General features: G+C 47.6%; 1 long non-coding RNA gene across 1 annotated transcript in view; it reads right to left on the reverse strand.

Moving 5' to 3' along the window:
* Window positions 1–18,359, reverse strand: part of LOC107113964 — a 48,223-nt gene extending 29,864 nt beyond the window's left edge. Inside the window, exon 1 of the long non-coding RNA XR_001482632.1 lies at window positions 18,243–18,359. This is a non-coding gene — a long non-coding RNA (uncharacterized LOC107113964). The remainder of the gene's footprint in view (window positions 1–18,242) is intronic.
* Between the last annotated feature and the right edge of the window lie 214 nt (window positions 18,360–18,573).

Consider the following 18,573-nt stretch of genomic DNA (forward strand, 5'->3'; position numbering starts at 1 on the left):
GGGGAATCAAACCCGGTTCTCTCGGATTAGAGTCCGCGCTCCTAACCACTACACTAAACTGCGCAAAGATGTGCAAATTGAGAAAACGCTTGAATCACAAACATTAAATGTAAGGGGTATGGATAGCACTGGAAATCTACGCAGCAATCAGTTATGAGGATAGGCACGGAACTTTGTCAACTGATTTCTGCAGGAGGGAGGCTTTCCAGGGCAAGATTCCTCTCCCGACCAGCCTAGCAATAGACAGGTGCTGGTAGGTTACCCAAAATCTTGTGTCGACTGAGAATGACAGGCTAAGTCGTATGGATAGCGTTGGAAATCTACGCAGCAATCAGTTATGATTGTCAACTGATTTCTGCAGGAGGGAGGCTTTCCAGGGCAAGATTCCTCTCCCGACCAGCCTAGCAATAGACAGGTGCTGGTAGGTTACCCAAAATCTTGTGTCGACTGAGAATGACAGGCTAAGTGCGGCATTCCCTCTAAGCTGAGTTAGTGTGAGCTAACTCAGTTTTTTAGCCTCCGGCTCACACATTTTTGTCTTAGCTCAGGAAGGATGGCTCCAGATCAAACTAACTGATGCAGTGGCCAAATCGCTCCCTCGCAATGCCATTTAATGCCAGTAGCTCACAAAGTAGAAGTTTAATCACAAGACTCCACAGCTTAGAGGGAGCATTAGCTAAGTGTAAGGGGAGGAGAGGAGGAAAGAAAATCAATGGGAGTGTGAAAACCAAAATAAGTCAGTATCTACTATGCCTGAAGTTATCTACTTTCAAAACCGTTTCAATGAAGCAATTTTGTGAATTAAAAAAAGAAGTCAGCAAGTTCCCAACCACTTGTCAATCGTTTTGGTCCCCCCCCCCATTGGCCATAACACTGGAAGGGTCTCAGCACAGTCCTAACACAAAGACAGTTTCAGACGAGAGCAGCGATTTTCTCCAGGTGAACTGATCTCTGTCACCTGGAGATCCGTTGTAATCCCATATCTCCAGCTACCTCCTGGAGGTTAACAACCCTACCCTAGAGGCCTCTTCTGGGCACACCCCTATGGAGGTGTCAATCCTGAAGACTTCCTTCATATGATACGGGGGGGGGGATCGGGTTAGATAAAAACAGGGTTAATAAAACAGAATCTTCTAGCCACGGCTTATGTTCACAGGAAAGGCTCGTGAAAACCCAAGTGGCTCAGACTTTGCAAAGATCAAACGGTGTGCATTATATGACATTTTCCAAGGGGGAATGTGCACTAGATTTACAAATCCGGATACATCCACTCACTCCCCCACCTCCCAATTAGCTATCAAAGAAGCCCGTGGTGGGAACCGCTCCACCTCACCAGCACTAAGAACGTATCGGCATTTCCAGCATAAACCTCAATTTTAAGGGGTTTACGAATCAGATGTTTTCTATTACATCTGGAAGAAGCTGTCGTTCCAGATGTGGATTTCAAAAGCAGCAATGCCGATTTGTTGCGCTACATGTACAGCCGGCAAAGGAAGGCTTTAAGGCACTTTTAAAAAATTGGAATTACAGTCTTCTAGTGCACTTCTCTTTTGGTGTTCCATGGCTCCTGAAGATAGACCAGAACGGGTGACAGCTAGAACAGAGTCCAGATCCACATTGTCAAGACCACTGTACCACCGAATGAAGGTCATGTTTCAATGTGCACATGGCCGTCAATGAATCTCGTCCCTTCTTCTGTTGCAGCATCTCCCAGCTTCCGCCCTTTCCACTCTCTGCCACGTGCTGCAAAAACACCTATTCCCTGTTCTGGTCTTCTCTCCTTTTACCTTGCTTATGGTGATTTGGGTTTCAGACCCCCACATTCCTCTGGAATCCTTTCTGGGTCCAGATTCCAAATCTTGCATTCTATAATGGACTCAGGATCTCTTTTGGCAAAGAGGTACTTTACAAAATCAAATCAAATCTTGACCGTATTTCCACTGAAAAAGCAGCCAATGCAACTCACAAATAAAAATATGAAATACAATAGCTTTAAAACTTTTCCAGAAGGTATTTTTACAAAGGAAATAGGGCTACATCAAAACTGATTGGTCCAGGAACATGCACCTGTGCTTCTACTGATGCAATGGCATTTTCTGCATTGTTCATTGTGTCATGTTTAATATTTCTGCTTTGTTCAGATGACAGCCCCGTTTCAACATTCTGTAAAATCCTAGTGTCATTACATTGCTTATTAGATGTCACATCCTATTGGTTACATTGATTTACATTGCATAATCCACCTTGAGTTTCAGTGTGAAAGGTGGACCATAAGAAAGAAGGAAGGAAGGAAGGAAGGAAGGAAGGAAGGAAGGAAGGAAGGAAAGCTAAGGAAGGAAGGAAGGAAGGAAGGAAGGAAGGAAGGAAGGAAGGAAGGAAGGAAGGAAGGAAGGAAAGCTCAGACTGTAGGATTTCTTATGTTCCACAAAGAAAAGCAACAGAGTTCCTTTCTGGGTACACCAACAGCATCCTGGGAATTCCACCAGTCATTGCTTTTTAACAGCAAGTTTGTAGTCCTTATGGTTTGTGAAGATAAGGCTAAAAAGGATGTGGGCCGGCTAAACTTTTCATTGGTGTGGGGGTGGAACTTCAACAACCAGCTGTTCCCCCGGCATTTTCGGCAGGGGGCAAATTATGCAAAATAAGTCAATACATGTTCAATCTGCTCAATATAGGCAGGTGTTAGAATTTAGTTTTGCACACTGCAGAATTTTGTGCGCTTGGGGGGGTTGGGTTAGGGCCTGGAGCTTTCCTGGAATCACACGTTATCTCCAAACAACAGAGATCAGTTCCTTTGGATGAAATGACTGTTTTGGAGGGTGGGCCATGGAGCATTATACTCTGCTGAGGTCCTTCCTCTCCCCAAATCCTGCCCTCCCCAGTCTCAGGGTTGCCATTCCCCAGGTGGGGGCGGGGGACCCCCATTTTCGCAGGCTCTTGCCCGCCTGTGGCTGGCAGGAGGAAATCCCCCCCACTCCCCAAACAGCGACATTGTGCATGACACGCTGATGTCACCAGGAAGTTATGTAGGCGCACTGGTGACGGGGTGGTGGTGGTCGTGCCCTGGTTTGGGGGCGATTTCTTGCCTCAAAACCAGAGTGTCGCCCCCGACGTCACTGGCGTGCCTATGTCACTTCTGAGTCCCTGCCTGGAATCCCCCTGCAGACATGACAATCAGACCTGGCAACCCTACCCAGTCTTCCCTCCCCCCCCCCCCCAAATCTCCAGGAATTTCCCAAGCTGGAGCTGACAACTCTTGGGAGGGGGAAGGAAAGTGCACCCTGGCCACGTCCTGAGAATGAATATGAATCGGTTCTGTAGGAACTCTATGGGGTGCAATCAAAAAGGAGCTACCTGGGAAACTTCAGAGTGATGATGAAGAAGAGGAGATTGGATTTATACCCCGCCCTTCACTCGGAGTCTCAGAGCAGCTTCCAAACTCCTTTCCCTTCCCCTCCCCACAACAGACACCCTGAGAGGTAGGTGGGGCTGAGAGAGCTCTTTCGAGGACGGCTCTTTCAAGAACACGTCTGACAGGACTATGGCTTGCCCAAGGTCGTCCAGCAGCTGCGAGTGGAGGAGTGGGGAATCAAACCCGGTTCTCCCAGATTAGGCTCTGATGTTTGTTCTCGAACAACACTTGCATGAAATACATGCCTTGTGGGACTCTGGCCTTAGAAAACAAAAGCAAGGCTAAAGGACTGGAAACCAGGCACCGAGCATTTGTTCTTTTTGTTTTATTTCTCACACGGCTGAGTCCTGGGAATGCAGAAAGAGGTATTCTAGGGTTACCAACTTCCAGGTGGGCCCTGGAGAGTTGTTGGTATCACAACTTTATCTCCAGACTACAGAGATCATTCCCCCCAGAGAAAACATCAGCTTTGGAGGGTGGACTCTGTGGCATCACACCCCACTAAGGTCCTTTCCCTCCCCAAGCTCCATTCCCAAATCTCCAGGAATTTTCCAACCCAGGGCTGGAGACCCCAGTCAGGATTCTGAGCAACCCCTGCCACAGGCCACAGAAGCTGGGAGACTCCCCCCCACCCGATTATCAGACGCGATAGCACAGTGTGCAGAAGGCGGGCAGGCGCCATTAACCCCTACCCGAGAAGGGCAGCCGGAAGTTCTCAGACTCAGTCTGGCTCAGTGTGTACCAAAGGGGTCCCCGGAAGGTTAAAATGTCAAGCAGGTTAGAGTAGCACAGTCAGACCAGGGCTGGCCGGCCTGCCTGCCCGCCTTCCTTCCTTCCTTCCCTCCCTCTCTCCTTCCTTCCTTCCTTCCTTCCTTCCTTCCCTCCCTCTCTCCTTCCTTCCTTCCTTCCTTCCTTCCTTCCTTCCTTCCTTCCTTCCTTCCTTCCCTCCCTCCCTCCCTCCCTCCCTCCGGTGATTCTGCATCTAGCATTCACTCCACATTTTCTCAACTGGGAGGGGAAAGTGCAGCTCAAAACCACATTCAGATACCTCGGGGGCAACGCCTTGCTGACTGCAAAGTCACCCCTGAACAGCCATAGATCATCTAGATGGTACCATAAAATCTGAAGATCAAAGGAAGCGAAAGCGACATGGAGTGTGGAGGCTACCATAAAACCTGATGATCAAAAGAAGTGAAGGCAGCATGCACCGGAGAGGGCAATTTCTGTTCCAACGTGGGTTTCATAAATGTTGGAGAAGGATGTACTTCCTACCACTCATGGATACGCTTATGAATCAAATTTGACTCATAGGGTTGTCAAGGTCTCTTATAGTGGACAGAATTCAATGCCATTCTTATGGTGTTCAGTCTAGCTCATTAATGTTATGCTTAGACCATACAGGTGAGAGATGATAGGTTGTATGCATCTATGTAGGCACAAAGGTTGTTTAGTGTTTAGCTATATTTAACCCCGTCCTTCTGGCTCATAGGTTGGTTCTGTTGTTTATGCTGTTACTATTGTTTGTTTTTGTATTTATCTGTTAGTGTTTATTAATAATATCTTCTTCTTTTTTAAGTAAAACAATGGAGGAAAAGCCAATGCAGAATCAGCTATTTTCTCTCTGTCTCTTTCTGTCTCTCTCTCCCCCCAAAGGCTAGCTTGCATTGCTATCCATAGTAAAGTTTAAAAAGAAAGGTCTGACCCCACAGATTCAATGTGAACTTCTAGGGTGGCACTGAAGAGACTTCCCTTTTCCTTCCCTTTCCTCTTTTATCCCCTTAGAAGCTCACCGATTCACAGATCTTGAGCAGCAGAAGATAACTTGCTTCTTATTTTTTTGATGCAAGGGTTAAAAGGACTGAGACAAATTTTGCAGTTGCTGGAGTCAACTTAGGGTCCTTATTGCTGAGCAAAAGAGCCAGGGTCTCCAGAGCAATGCGCCCTCTAAGCTGTGGAGTTTTGTGAGCAAAAATTCCACTTTGTGAGCTACTGGCATTAAAATTGGGAGCGACTGATTTGGCTGCTGCATAAATTAGTTTGCTCTGGAGCCATCCTTCCTGAGCTAGGACAAAAATGTGTGAGCTGGAGGCTAAAAAACTGTGAGCTAGCTCAGACTAACTCAGCTTAGAGGGAACACTGCTCCAGAGTGCAGGGGGACGGTTGGCTGCTTAGAGGCTTAATACAGTGATCCCTCATATTCTCAAAGAACCTGCATTCAGGCAGGGCACAGAAGGCTGTATCTGTCAGTTTGGAGTAGTGGTTAAGTGCACGGACTCTAATCTGGGAGAACCGGGTTTGATTCCCCACTCCTCCACTCACAGCTGATGGTGTGACTTTGGGTCAGTCACAAGTTCTCTCAGAGTTGTTCTCTCAAGAGCAGTCCTCGAAGGAGCTCTCTCAGCCCCACCGACCTCACAGGGTGTCTTGTTGTGAGGAGGGGATGGAGTTTGTAAGCCGCTCTGAGACTCCTTTGGGTAGTGAAGGGCTGGGGTATAAATCCAATCTCTTCTTCTTCTCTTCTTCTTCTATTCAGCCCACAAGGGCAGAGTCACTGAAGACACTAGCCATGATTAGACAGACAAAGCCGAACAGCACAGGAGTAGGTTGTGTTGCCAACCTCCAGGGGTGGCCTGGGGATCTCCTGGAATGAAAACTGATCTCCAGACCACACAGATCAGCTCCCCGAGGGTGAGCATTATGCCCGGCTGAGCCCCTTCCCCCAAAGTCCACCCTCTCCAGGCTCCACCTCAACTGTCTAGGAACTTCCCAAGCAGGAGTTAGCGAGCCTAGGGTTCAGGGCGGGCAGACAGGAGGTTTTCTGGCTGCCGTGGGCTTTGCGGCTGCGATCCTAACAGTCTTTGGTTCCCCTTGCTCTGCTCAGCTTTTACACAGAGGAGTTATAACCAATGTTCCCTCTAAGCTGTGGAGTCTTGTGAGCAAAAATTCTACTTTGTGAGCTACTGGCATTAAAGATTTCTTGCCTTGTGAGCTGCCCTGAGCCCTACGGGGGAGGGCGGGATATAAATTTAATAATAAATAAATAAAAGTTGTGAGCAGCTGATTTGGCTGCTGCATAAATCAGTGTGCTCCGGAACCATCCTTCCTGAGCTAAGGCAAAAATGTGTGAGCCGGAGGCTAAAAAAACTATGAGATAGCTCACACTAACTCAGCTTAGAGGGAACACTAGTTTTAACTCAGGGGGAAAGGCCTAGTAGGGAAGGTGGAACAGAAGAAAGGGAAGTGGTATGCAGAGGAAAGGCTGGGGGGGGGGAGAAGAGTGTTCAGAGGAAGGAGGCACAGAAGGAAAGTCTAGATGGAAGGGTCTGAAAGGAGAGGAGGAAAACAGAAAACAGTGCAGAACGTAGAGGCTCGTACGCCCAAGAGTAGAGAGAGTCAGGAAAGCTGAAATGCACATATTGATCTGAAATAACCGACCCAAAACTCGGGCTGGAGGCCTCTGCTGTATTTAAGCATGTCTGGAGGGCAGCATTAGCACCACAACGTTCCGGGTCATGTTCATATCAGTCCAGAGGGTAAGCAAGCGAGAGTGGGCAATGCATGGACAGGGCGGCAGTCATCATTCACGCGGAACGAGTTGGCACGGCTCTCCGGCTTTCCCTTTTTAATTGCATCCTGCTCCCCTTCCCCCTCCCCCTTTCCTGATGGCAAGTGATGTTGTTTGGTTTCCCATCAACAATATGGCACGGGCCCAGCTGCTAATCCGGCATGGTGAAGAGCTAGGCATGCAACCGGTATCAGGGGGGCTCTCGGGGGCATACTTGAAGGAATCCCGCGACATAGCTCCACACCATATATGGCGCGGGCTGATGATAAGTCGAGCCAAAGGGTCTGATACGGGGGTGGGGGGGGAAGCGTGGGAGCAGAGAGAACCAGGATGGCCAGCCACAGCTGTGGGCTCCGGCGTTCTCGGGCAGCTGAATCAGACCGGCTCCCCTCCTGGGTCCTGTGCCCCTGAGTCAGCCCGGGGGAGCGTTCAGATAGGAGTTCCTGAGAAGAACTCCCTTCCTGAGGAAGCGATAACATCCCACAGGGCCAGCGACAACACCTGATTCTCTGTAGATAACGTCCCACAGGGCCAGCGACAACACCTGATTCTTAAACTGGATGCATGGGAAGATGTTGTGATATGCTAGGGCTGTCAGGCAGTGCCTGGCAAACAGCATGCGGGTTGCGACGAGGGGAGGCAGTGTCCTGGGAGAAAAAAATTTAAAAGAAGAAGAAGAAGAAGAAGAGATTGGATTTATACCCCGCCCTTCCCTCAGAGTCTCAGAGCGGCTTACAAGCTCCTTTCCCTTCCCCTCCTCACAACAAACACCCTGTGAGGTAGGTGGGGCTGAGAGAGCTCTTTCGAGAACTGCTCTTTTAAGGACAGCTCTTGTCAGAACTATGGCTTGCCCAAGGTCATCCAGCAGGTGCAAGTGGAGTGGGGAATCAAACCCGGTTCTCCCAGATTAGAGTTCGCGCACTTAACCACTACACCAAACTTAACCACTACACCAAACTACACCAAAAGAAAAATAAGGTATTGTTTACATCCAGGGAGTTCTGACCATAGCGTGTCCGGTGATTCCTAGAGCTACCGTTGTCATTTCCTGGTAGCTTAGGGTTGCCATCCCCCCAGTGGGGCCGGGGGGTCCTCCAATTTTGGGGGCCCAATTTGACGCCAGCCGGCTAGCTGGAGGGTAAAGTCCCACCCCTGAACAGTGGTGTCCCACAGAGATGCTGCCGATGTGATGACATCATCGGTAGTGACATCATCATGCCGGGGCCATCACGCGGCGACACTCTGGCATTCAAGGGGGGACTCTATGGCCACCATAGAGTTTTTGCACTGAACGCTAGAGTGTCGCCACACAACGGCCCTAGCGTGATGATGTCACTATCAGTGATGTCATTGCGCTGTGCGTGCTTCACCCACAACGGAAGACTCCCGGAGAGGAGCCAGGAGCCCCCTGCTGGACAAAAGTTGAGACCTGGCAACCCTGTGGCAGGTCCAGGAATTACTTGGAACTCTATAAGCAGAACTTCCTGGAACTGGATTTTTTTAAAAAAACCCTTTTATTACTTTTTCTTTTTAATTTTTCTCCCTGGGATGATTGCGCAATTTTGCCCCAGTTTCCGCCTGCTGATCAGGTGAGCATCGGCAGCAACGAGCCCCAATTACCTGGAGGTCTCCTGCCATAAATGGGAACCCAATTATAGGCTGATGTGAATTTAGAGGAAACTTGGACTGTATGCTACTCTGGTTATATAGACTCGGTTCACAACTGAGGAAAGGTAACTGTGCTTCAGAGTAATGTCTGACCTGACGAACCATGGTTGCACCTGGCAAGCAAACCAGAACTTTAAAAAATGGTTTGAAATGGGTTTTCAAACCTTGGTTTGGGCGGTCTGTGATTTGGCATGATGTCTCGATTGACAAACCAGGTCTCAGCTGGGAAGCAAACAACAACAACAATAAATAGGTTGAAACAGTTTGAGATAACTGCGGCTTGGCAATGTTTTCGTCGGCCAGCTGGGGTTGGGGTTCATCGCTTCACCTCACAAAGCTGCTGTATTATGGAGCTGGGAGCGAACGTATCATGGGAGGAGGCAAAATTAAAGCAGACAAGTGGCTCCCAGCCAATGCTCCCTCTAAGCTGTGGAGTCCCGTGTGCAAAAATTCTACTTTGTGAGCTACAGGCATTAAAGTTGTGAGCGAGCAATCTGGCTACTGCATAAGTTAGTTTGCTCTGGAGCCATCCTTCCAGAGCTAAGACAAAAATGTGTGAGCCGGAGGCTAAAAAACTGTGAGCTAGCTCACACTAACTCAGCTTAGAGGGAACACTGCTCCTGGCCATAGTTTGCCTGTTGCATGGTTTGGCTTCTGAATGAGGGTAACCATAAACTACAGCTGGACGTCATGATCTATGGCACTCCAATATCCTCATTCTATTTGCTTGCACGGGCAGAAGGAAAAGGATGTACTTAGGAGCAATATGGGAAGTGGGACAACTGCACCCCAAATCTTGAACACGGATTTTATGAAGTTTGCTACACTGCAATCTTCTCCTTCCTCCAGAGAGCTCAGACCAGCATACTCGGTCCTGTTCCCCCATTCCCTGGTCCACCCTCACCACAACCCTGTGCTGAAGGTTGGGCTAAGTGAGAGTGGCTGTCCCGAGGTCATCCTAAAAGCAGGGATCTGTGCTTTCTCTCCCCAGTCTCAGCCCAACGATCTGATAGGCTGGTGTAGTGGTTAGGAGCACAGACTCTCATCTGGGAGATGCGGGTTTGATTCCCCACTCCTCCACGTGCAGCTGCTGGTGTGACCTTGGGTGAGTCACAAGTTATTTCAGAGCTGTTCTCTCAAGGGCAGCTCTCAAAGAGCTCTCTCAGCCCTACCCTACCTCACAGGGTGCCTGTTGTGGGGAGGGGGAGGGAAAGGAGTTTGGAAGCCACTCAGAGACTCCTTTGGGTAGTGAAGGGTGGGGTATAAATCCAGTCTCTTCTTCTCTCTTCTTCTCCTTTTTGCATCTGTGGGCACCTTTAGGGGTTTGACACTGGATGGTGGGTGCAAACCACAGAATGGCTGCCACAAGAGGGATGGCCAGCCACCAGATCTGAGGGAGTTACGATCACGCAGAATTCCAATAGTAGCTCTCCAGCATTGCAGGAAGGCACTCTGTTTAATGGGATTTCTTAATCAATGTATCATTTAAAAGATTTTCTTGCAAGCACACAACTTCAGTCACACAGTGAAAATCCTTGTGCTGGGGTGGCAACTGCTGCCAAAGAAACCTTTTAAAAAAGTCTGCACAGTCGATTAGATCTCAAGTGGCCAACCAGAAGCCCACTGGACAAAACCCATGAAGGAGGAGGAGGAGGAGGCAATTAGATTTATACCCCGCTGTTCACTACTCGAAGGAGTCTCAGAGCAACTAACAATCCCTTTCCCTTCCCCTCCCCACCACAGACACCCTGTGAGGCAGGTGGGGCTGAGAGAGCTCTTTCGAGGACTGCTCTTGAGAGAACAGCTCTGAGAGAACTTGTGACTGACCCAAGGTCACACCAGCAGCTGGTTCTCCAGATTAGCGTCTGCCCCTCTTAACTGCTACACCAAACTGGCTCTCTGTGTAGTAGGGCAACAGCAACTATGTGGCTTTGCACCATGTCAGGATTTGACCCAGTTTCCAATAATGCTGTACAAAAGGGTGCTTCATAGCAGAATTGGTAAATCAGTAAAACCCACTTAAATATACAGATGGGCTCTAGAAAAACAAGTGCTTTTTAAAAAACAAACCACATCAGCACACACGGACAACAGGTTTGCTTTAGATGAAATCGGAAGGGCAAAATCTCCTGAGCGTTGTGTACACTGCAGCGAGAGTTTTATGATATGACAGCCAATTTGTTTTTTGGGAACTGTGCATCTGTTACGAGGTTCCCTTGCCAAAAGCCGATTCTTTACGGCAACAACCCTTGCACGCTGCTTAAGGCCCTGCACCCCCGTGCCAGGACTCTCCAGTGGAATAATTCCATGACCTTGAAATCCAGCCCTTGCATTCCACATCTGCCCCGTCTGGGAAAGCCTGATGTTGTTGTGTGAAAAGCTGGGTGGGAAACAAGATCTCCCCAGTCTCTGAAGGCAGAGAAAACGATGGGAGGTTTGGTGGGCTGGGATGGCCAGTTTGGAAGCCCTTAACTTTTCTTTCATCTATTATTCTGACTGGGTGGCAAAGGAATCAGAGCCCCGATAGTTTTTGGAATGAAAAACATTCTAAATACTAAATGAAATTTGCTATAATGTCAATAACATCCACAAGAAAATAAAATAATTAAAAAATCATAATGCTACATAAATATTTCTTGTTGATTCAGAGTATTCAAGTCATTAACCCTGCAGGCTTTACAATAACCTTACAAGGAAGAGAACAAAGCTTGAGTCCAGTCAGGCACCTTTAAGACCAGCGAAATTTAATTCTGGGCGTGAGCTTTCACGTGCACACGCACACTTCTTCACATGGAGACAGTCCCTGGTTTGATTCCTGGCATCTCTAGCTAAGGGTGTGCATGTGCACGAAAGCCTTATATTCAGAATTCAAAGTGCACATGCACATGAGAGCTTACACCCAGAATTAAACTTTGTTGGTCTTAAAGGTGCCACTGGACTCAGACTCTGTCCTGTTGCTTCGGACCAGCATGGCGACCCACCTGAATCCACCTATAAGGAATACTTTTTAAATTTCAACATTTCAATCATGAAGGTAATGAAAAGACTCAACGATCTGCTGACAACGTCTCTGCTTGCTTTGTCTGAAGGAAAGACTTTTCCCCTCCCAGTCTGCCTCCACACGCAGGCAGCTGACAACATTAAAACCAACACTTCACAAACACAATACAAAGCGTCAACATTTCACATGGCATCAGACAATTAAAAAATGGTCTTAACCAATGCTCCCTCTAAGCTGTGGAGTCTTGTGAGCAAAAATCCTACTTTGTGAGCTACTGGCATTAAAGTTGTGAGCAAGTGATTTGGCTACTGCATGAATTAGTTTGCTGTGGAGCAGTGTTCCCTCTAAGCTGAGTTAGTGTGAGCTAGCTCACAAGGTTTTAGCCTCCGGCTCACACATTTTTGTCTCAGCTCAGGAAGGATGGCTCCAGAGCAAACTAATTTATGCAGCAGCCAAATCGCTCACTCAGAACTTTAAGCTCACAAAGTAGGATTTTTGCTCACAAGACTCCACAGCTTAGAGGGAACATTGCTGTGGAGTCATCCTCCCTGAGCCAAGACAAAAATGTGTGAGCCAGAGGCTAAAAAACTGAGCTAGCTCACATTGACTCAGCTTAGAGGGAACACTGGTCTTAACTTGAGGGGAGAGAGATCTACCAAAGAGCACTCACAATGGCTACCAGCCGGGTTTCTAACAGAATGTAGTCAGTCTCAGCACGGGTCATTTTGTAGAAAAAGAGGTGCAGGAGCTCATTAGCATAACTCATTTGCATATGTCACACCCCCTGACATCACCGGAATGCCACTGGACTGTTTTGGACCGGGGGGCTGGGGGGAGCTCTGCAAGTTACCTGGCTGCTTCTTGATCTGACTGAGGGCTGCTGGGAGCAGGGGGTGGGGCTTGTTGCATGTGCCCGCCCCCTGGGCTCTTTACTGCAGGAGCTTCATTCCTGTGCGCTCCTGCAGGAAATAACCCGAGTCTCAGGTGAAATTCTGAGCACGCACGCAGGTTTCTTTGGGGGAAGGCAATCCACTGGATATTGTAAATTTGAGGGGGATATTTTTGCATGTGTGTATGTGTGTGCCCATACCTGGAAGTCATGGCAACCTCTGGCAACTCCTACTAGGGCACAGAGGACATTCAGAGAAGTGGCTTGATAGCCTGCCTCTGGCCTCCCGGCCCTGGTATTCTCTGGAGGTCTCCCATCCAGATACTTGCCAGGGTCAGCTGTCCTGCTTAGCTTCTGAGATCTGATGAGATCGGGCTTGCCTGGGCTATCCAAGTCAGGGCTGGATATTTTAACTTTTCAACCACCCTTGTCTCCATCTTGCAAATGTGGTGGGATATTCTACTGTCCCAACCACCAAGGAACAAAACATGAAGTCTTGTGCCTATTATGGGCCCGGAAGGAAACAGAGGGTACTGGCAGAGCGATGCTTGCAGAGCAAATGATGTGACATTGCAGGGGAAAGGCAAAATAATAAATAATGATTACAAAAAGATTGAAATCAGAGCCCTCTTTGACAACTGGAAACAAAAGCACTTGCATTTGAGAGACATAAAGAATAAAACTGGTAACAAAAACACCTGGAAATGACTCCAAAATGGGCATTTAGAGAAAGAAATGGAAGGACTCATTCTAGCTGCTCAAGGGCAGGCACTCAAAAATCAAAAGTATGAAAGCCAAGATTCAGAAGACCAGCAATAACAGCAAATGTCGACTTTGCAAGACAAAGGATGAAACAATCGACCGCATGGTCAGTGCCTGCAGTAAAATTGCTCACACTGACTATAAAGAACGTCAGGATAGAGTTGCAGCCATGTTGCACTGGAATCTTTGTAAGAAGTATGGCTTACCATCAGGCAGAAATTCATGGGAGCACAAACCAGACAAGATCATGGAAAATAATGAAACAAAGATACTTTGGGACTTCCAACTGCAAATGGATAAACCCATGGAGCATAACATGCTTGATATCACAATTGTAAAAAAAAAATGAGAAGAGCTACATTCACTATATAACACCGCTAAAAAAACCTGCTCACCCCTGTATTTTGGAATATCTCCTAAAGTTGGCCAAGCTGCCTCTTACCTGTACCAGCTTCACATCCCCAAACTCCGTAGAGCCTTCTCTTTGGCCGGATTCAGTGTATTACCTTCGGCCTTATAATCTGGCCGTTTTCAGGGTGTGCCCTTTTCTGACAGATGTTGTCCATGCACAAATGATAATATTGAAACAATCTCCCATGTCTTGTTTCAGTGCCCCTTCTATCATGCGTTACGACTGAAATTTCTAAACTTGACTTTGGCTCAATTAGAAGAATATCTTGATGGCCTAAAGATCCTTACTCTCCTTGATAATCCAAACCTTGAGATAATGGAAACTGTCGCTAAATTCATTTTTGGTGCCATTTCTATTCACCCTTTATTTAATTGATTGGTATACTTACATGGTAATTCCTTACATCTGTTTTTTGCAAATATTATTTTATGCTGTTGTTGTTTTTGTTGTACATGGGTCTGTAAGGGTTACATGCCAATAAAAGTAATTGGATTGGAAAAAATGAGGAATAGGGTTTAGATCACTGACACTGCAATCCCAGGAGACAACAGAATAGAAAAGAAAGAACAGGAGAAGATCACAAAGTACCAAGACCTACGGACAGAGTTAGAGCGCCTCTTGGAGAAGAAAGTTATCATCATGCCAGTTGTCATTGGAGCCCTTGAAGCGGTGCCTAGAAGCCTCAAGAAACACCTGGACATTCTGAACACTGAGCAAATTACACTCGCTCAGCTCCAGGACACAGCATTGCTTGGAACAGCAAGAACCCTGTGAAAATACATCTGAAATTCCCCAGAACTTGGCTTGATCCTGAATAGCAGAACACCATCTACTAAGCAAATATCTGTGACTATTATTATTATTATTATTATTATTATTATTATTATTAACAACAACAACAACAACCCAGAAGCCACTGGGACAGTAAAGCTTGAGGGAAATGCCTCATCAAGCCCCCAAATCCGTAATCCGTCAAATTGTATTGCATGAGTCAATCTGGCCCCCCGGGGGCATCCTAAAGGAAATTAAACAGGGTACACGTCTGCACCACACAAATTGCCCCAGGTTGTGGCAACTTCAGGTGCTTGAGAGGGGGAGAAAGGAATTAGTGAGGATCATATAAGGGAAACTCGCCCCCCCCCCAGTACTTGGTTAGAAAATTTACTCTGTGAAATGCCCTTGAATAAGATGTGGCCAAATTCCTCCCTCCTGATTTAGGAGGGATATGTGTGTCTCCTTCTCTCTCTCCTCGCCCCCCACGCCTTTTCCACCCTCTGCTCATAACTCCCGTGGCTATCGGATATGGCAGGCAGCAAGCGTAAGCTCTTATCGTCCCCTTGGCTCTGAAGGGGTATGTGCTGGTGAAAGGAATATTGCCGTCAGCCCAAACTGAACCTTTGTTGTCTCCCACTAGCTTTGCTGACAGTTCCCCAACTTGACACCCTTCTCAGAACTATTTCCCCCCACCACACCACAGGAGGACAACAGCCAGGCAATGACACAAGTAGAACAGGAGGTGACATCTACACTGAGAGGAATGAACATTTACTTGGTTCCTAAACGCATTTGATTTTGTTTTCTCCCCCTTGTATTTTGCACTGCTTGGAAACAGCTGGGCCGGTGGATATCGAGAGGAGAGGGAGGGCGGCACTCCCCCATGGTTTCGGCACAGAGTGTTAAATTCTACAGATATGTTATGGCTATAAATTCCCTGTGAAATGAGGTTTTAAATTGCACTCCCAAACTGATGAGAACTAAGTGGGATGGTAGAATCGGCCAGTTGTAGCTACACGGAACACATACATTGGTGTGACGGGGACTCTGTCTCGATGGGGAATTCTGGGAACCTTGGTCTGGGTGGGGGGGGGGGGGATCACTCCAAAAGAGTGTTCGGCACCTCGCCAAACTACAGTTCCCAAGATTCATTGGGGGAAGCTGTGAACTGATGGTTCAATGGTATGAAACAGAAGATGTTTGTAGATGGGCTCTGACTGGACCATCTTTACCGTAAATGCAATTTAAACAGGGAAATGCAGTATCAACCTGTCCAGGTTCCAAAATCCATGCACGGTGATGGCCTTAACAGAAATTAAGCTACCTGGGATAGATGGGTAGGGGGTCAACCTGGAGCCAACACAGAATGGGCAAAAGCAGGAGCTGTAACGCCAGCTTAAACAGTGGTAAACAAAACTCAAGAGGGAAAAAGAAAATCCTAGCAAGCAGCTTCTCACAGAGCAAAAGGAGAAGACCAGGAAACGGAAGTTGCCCCTCATGTGTGGCATTTTACACCATTTTCCAGCTGGGTGGATGAACACCGCCCACGACCACCTTACAATTTTTTACCCTCTGACGTTCAGTAATGGGAATTGGTACTTTGCCACGTGGCTTGCAGGCTGCTGGCAGCACTGAATTATTGACGGTGTGGCCACCAGTACCAATTATCTGAGCATGGGTTCCAATTGGAAGATTGTGACACGTGACCATGAAGAAGACTGGAAACATGGATACAGCCTGGGATGCATGTTGTCGCTTCATCTTCACACTCTGTGGCCTTAGAGACTGTGCTGCATCTATATTATTGAGTCCTTGTGTGCATCATGATTTATTGAGTTTTTTGAGACCGTCGGCACTGGATCGGCTTGTGGCCTTTATTGGAATGACTTGGTTGTGATCTCGTTGTGCTAATCTGTAACGTTTGTGTTCTGTAACATGTATTATTCTGATACTGCTAGAAATATATTGATATACAAAAGAATATATCAATATAGAAAAATAATATTTTGGATTTTAAAATCTTTATTGTTGTATTAATACAAAAAAGCAGATATTGATTCCTACACAGCGTTTCTCGGTTTTGTTGATTTCATACACGGTGAGTTTCCCTCGTTTTGTTTGAACATCCAGGTGAGTCCTGGAAATCTCCCAGAATTACAACTGATCTCCAGGCTACAGAGATCAGTTCCCCTGGAGAAAAGGGCTGCTTTGGAGGGTGGGCTCTGTGCCAGGATACCCTGCTGAGGCCCTTCCCTTCTCCAAAGCCCACCCTCCCCAGGGTCATAAGAACAGAAGAACAGAAGAGAAGCCAATGTTGGATCAGGCCAAAGGCCCACCCAGTCCAACACTCTGTGTCACACAGTGGCCAAAAATACCAGGTGCCATCAGGAGGTCCAGCAGTGGGGCCAGGACACTAGAAGCCCCCCCCCCAGCACCAAATATCCAGGAATTGCCCCACCTGGAGCTGCCAACCTTGCTTACACCCAAACAATCCACGCTCCTGAGAGCAGCAATTAAACAAAAGCATCCTCTCTCTCTCTCTCTCTCTCTCTCTCTCTCTCTCTCTCTCTCTCTCTCTCTGTAGCTTTCAAACAGTCTTCCCAGGAAATGGGATACCTGGGAAGCTTATCAGGGATTCTTCAGTTATGAGATCAGTCGGGCTGGACAAGCTTCCCTCAGAGTTGTCTTGGCCACCCTGACAGATCCTCCCCTGCAGAACTCAACCACGGAGGGCAAAGAGATGGATGCCTTCTCAGACATCTTGGCATGGGTGAAGGCCAACAGGTCCAGCCAGTAACCCACGCAAACACACTTGGACGTGGCCTAAGGTCTTTTCCAACATACATTCCCCCCCTGCCTGGCAGGCATTCTGGGGTCCTCCAGCGGTCAGACTGATATGCCTAGCACTCCCAGAAGGGAGAAAGTTTGAAAAGGACTGCTCTCCAGTGCAGGCTGCTGAATTTCAAAACCTCGTTGAGCATTTTCTAACGAACGTTAACTAAACAGTTAACTCCATTGACTGAAGAGGTAGCTCCAAGCCTGAGACGTAACCAAGGATCCCCTTCTATCTTTGGTGAGAACGTTATACCCTGAAATTCTCTTAGTCACAGCTTAAGGGGCAGCTTATGACCAAAGTCCTAATCAGTGTTCCCTCTAAGCTGAGTTAGTGTGAGCTAGCTCACCGTTTTTAAGCTTCTGGCTCACACGTTTTTGTCGCAGCTCAGGAAGGAGGGCTCCAGAGCAAACTAATTTATGCAATAGCCAAATCGCTTGCTCACAACTTTAATGCCAGTAGCTCAGAAAGTAGAATGTTTGCTCACAAGACTCCACAGCTTAGAGGGAGCATCGGTCCCAAGGGAACTTGAAGAACAATACATGCTATTCAAATTGCACTACAAGAAAAAAGTAGAAGCAAAATCAAACCGCATCCCAACCTGGACAGCCCAGGCTTGCCCGATCTCGTCAGATCTCAGAAGCTAAGCAGGGTCGGCCCTGGTTAGTACTTGGATGGGGGACCACCAGGGAAGTCCAGGGCTGCTACAGAGAAGCAGGCAATGGCAAACCCCCTCTAAAATATCTCTTGCCTTGAAAATCATACAGGTGTTACCATAAGTTGGCAGCAAACAGACAGCACTTTCCACCACCAAAACCCAGCAGCAACCTCTGCTCCATCCAACTTTCCCAAAAAGGTCAATTTCAGCCATTTTCAGATCATAACACATTGTTGGCAAACACCTGGTGCTGGGAAGTCAATCTTACCTCCGTGATGATGAAAAAGTCATCCCCTGGTTCTCCCTGCACCACGATTTTTTCTCCGTCTTCAAACTGGACGGGTTCTAGGGCATCGGCCACAGTCAGTCGTTCCCATTTGTCCAGTGATTCTTTTTTGAAAGAAAGAAAGAAAGAATCAGCCCAGTCAGAAGTTCAGTGCATCTATGAAGAAGAAGGAAGAGATTGGATTTATACCCCACCCTTCATTCGGAGTCTCAGAGCAGCTTACAAACTCCTTCCCCTTCCCCTCCCCACAACAAACACCCTGTGAGGTAGGTGGGGCTGAGAGAGTGAGAGAACTGCTCTTGAGAGAACAGCT

This window comes from Gekko japonicus, unplaced genomic scaffold (genome assembly GCF_001447785.1).
Source record: "Gekko japonicus isolate JY-2015 unplaced genomic scaffold, Gekko_japonicus_V1.1 scaffold921, whole genome shotgun sequence".
Lineage (NCBI taxonomy): Eukaryota > Metazoa > Chordata > Lepidosauria > Squamata > Gekkonidae > Gekko > Gekko japonicus.